Here is a 2,905-nt window from a genome sequence, read left to right on the forward strand (position 1 = left end):
GGGAGAGGAAGGTTCTGGTTCTACAGGGTCAGAACCAGGGAGAGGAAGGTTTGTGGACCATCAGAAAGTCTCTGTGAATTCTTTCAGGTTTTACAGCTTTTGGTCGATATTTTGGGAGTTTTATTAAAGCTAAAATGCTTTCAAACCTGCTTTCTGATTTTTGGTTCCGACTTCATCTGGACTTTAAGTTTTAGAAAATCTCTGGTTCTGGTTTTCCTCTTTCAGTGACTGAGTCGGACTTTAGTGTAAGTTGTGGGCGAGCGTCGCACTAAAATGTGACCATGATCATAAATGACTAAATATTTTCTCCAGATCTTCAAATGCCCTTTAAGAACACACAGTGAACATCAGAGGAGAACCGGACCCGGAGCAGAACACAGAACCTGGTTGATGTGTCACACTGACATGTGCGAAGCGTCTGCTGAGGACGTTTCTGGTCATTTCACACCAGTTCTGAGTCATTTTTTATTTTTGTAGTTTCTGAACTTTTTTCCCTTTTTTTGTCATTTTAAAAATCATTCCAGACAAATTTCATCTCGAGTCTTTTTAGATAAATTCTGAATTAGTCTGGACAGATTTCTGTCGTTCAGGACAGATTTTGAATCCACTTGGACGTTTTTCCGACTGTATTGGGATAAAATGAGTGAAGCAATAATAAAATTAGCAGCAGCTTCCTGTCAGGCTCTGATCCACCTTCATCTGGGATCAATGTGTTCTATCGATAAGCAATCAGTGATCAGAATAGAGACTCACCTCCGCTCAGTCCGGCTGCTGATGCTGATCTGTCAGCAGCGAGGGGAGGAACCCGGCGGGAGGAGCCACACTCACAACAACACGGTTCTAACTGGAACCACTAAGGGTTCTTCACCGTGATGCCACAGCTGAGGAGCTGTTCTTGTGGGAGGTGGAGGCGCTCACTGACGAGCATTCAGCACACAATACATGAAACCCGCTACAGCCTTTTTACATGAACAGAAACACAACAAGAGAAATGAGCAGAAACATGTAAGTTAAAAACAGAACACAGATTCTGTACTCAGCACAGAACAACAAGGCAGAGAACCAGAACCCGACGGGAAACAACCAAAACAGATGAAGACACGTTTAAAAAAGGAAAATCTTTCATTTCTTCTGTTCACTGTGATCTCGTTGTTATTCCTTAAATGTCATATTTCACTTTTAAACAGCTTCACAGACAGGAGTGGAACAGAAACCCAGTTCATGGTCACCATCCTGCCGCACAGAACCACCGGTGGGACCGTGGAGTGGATCCCAATAGTTCCAGTTTTACATTTATTTCAGCTTCTGTTGACTTTGAAAATCAAACACTTTAAAGTGGCAAATGGTCTAATTTCTCAGTTGTTCTGGTTCTGTTTTAAACAGGCTGCTTGGTGTTGGACAGAGATCAGATGACACCTTAGAACCTGGTGTGGGGTCAAACAGAACCTCAGTAATGAAAGCTGGCCTGACTTTGGACTCTGTGTTTGATAAAAGCTTCATAACAAAGTTGTAGCACAGGGGGCGCTGTCACCGTCACCAACGGGCTTCACCAGAACCAAGCAGACAGACACAGAACATGGGTCCAAAACTGAGAAAGTTCTGCTGTTTTATTTTAAAGCATCCAACCCTTTGTCCAGTTTGAATCGCTGCGACGTGACCAAACAGGAAGTACGACAACGTGTGTGATGGAGAGCGGGCCAGAGAGTGGGACGCGTTGCTACGCTGCAGAGCTAACAGGACGTCCTACACACACATGCAGAGATGCAGCTGTCAAGACAAGTGATGTCACTTCCCCCAAATTAGAAAGGTTCATTAGAGAGTGCTTGTTGGACTCTGCAGAACTGCCTGCTGCCAGGGTTAGGGTTAATGTCAACAATGTGGACAAGGACACTGTGCAATGTACGTGCATGTTTGGACCAGAATGGGACGGGCCGTAACAGCGACTGGTCCTGATCTAACAGGAAACATGGCGGACTGTTGAACAGAATGCAGGATGACGTGACAGAAACTGGTAGTTTTGCGTCGTAGTGTACATCAGGAAGTGTTGAACATGAACCATGCTGTTGATGCTGCAGCTAAAACACCTCCCTTCATCAGAACCAGAGCTTTGGATCGCAGGCAGCTGGTTGCGCTTGTGGAGGACAATGAGAGTGAACATGGTGACACCGGCGACCACAGCCGTCAGGCCTGATGCTGAGGAGGAGCGACGAGGTTCCAGACGTCTGAGAGAAGACAGGGAGGATGAGCTGTCCACGTCACACTGAGTGGCCACGAGCGTCCAGCCTGGTGAAGGCTCTCATCAGGACGCTCTGGTGTTTCATTACAACTATTCTCACCAGGGTCATGGGGGGNTGGTTGAAGGTGTCTGAAGGTGGTTGAAGGTGGTTGAAGGTGTCTGAAGGTGTCTGAAGGTGGTTGAAGATGCTTAAAGGGGTTTGCAGGTGCTTGCAGTGAAGGTGTGAAACCTGAGCTGACGTCTGTGGACTTTATGTTTCTGGTTTGTGGTTGTTGGAGGACGAAGCTGAGCTCACATCAAATATTGATAAAGTGTGTGAAGGAAGTCAGCCTCTCCCAGCGTATTGATCAGTGAGTGTGGTGGGGGAACCTCGGACTAATGGGTTTGGCTCCCAGAAGAGGACAGGGTGGGGTGCGCAGGCTAATGCTAACTGCTGTTGCGGGTCCATTAGGAGGAAATGGCCACTGCCAGCCAATCACAGCGTTGGGGGCTAAGTGGTTTCACTCAGGTCCTCAGACAGTAATCTGACCTGGTTATTCCTGCAGAGACGTAAACTCCTCCGAGCAGCACATGGACTTCAGCAGGATCAGCTCCAGCTCGGCTCAGCTCGGTGTCCCGTCCTCCGATCTGACGTCTGATTCTTCGTGAACACTCGTTGATTCAGTGAGT

The 2,905-nt window shown here is 47.2% G+C and overlaps 1 protein-coding gene across 1 annotated transcript in view; it reads right to left on the minus strand.

Annotated features, from left to right (window-relative positions):
- The window catches only part of arhgap28 (Rho GTPase activating protein 28), a 14,431-nt gene extending 11,526 nt beyond the window's left edge, over positions 1–2,905 (minus strand). Inside the window, exon 1 of the mRNA XM_008302298.1 lies at positions 2,766–2,905. The gene's annotated coding sequence lies outside the window, so the exon portion shown is untranslated. The remainder of the gene's footprint in view (positions 1–2,765) is intronic.

Source organism: Stegastes partitus, unplaced genomic scaffold, assembly GCF_000690725.1.
Source record: "Stegastes partitus isolate 25-593 unplaced genomic scaffold, Stegastes_partitus-1.0.2 Scaffold1790, whole genome shotgun sequence".
In the NCBI taxonomy this organism is placed as follows: domain Eukaryota; kingdom Metazoa; phylum Chordata; class Actinopteri; family Pomacentridae; genus Stegastes; species Stegastes partitus.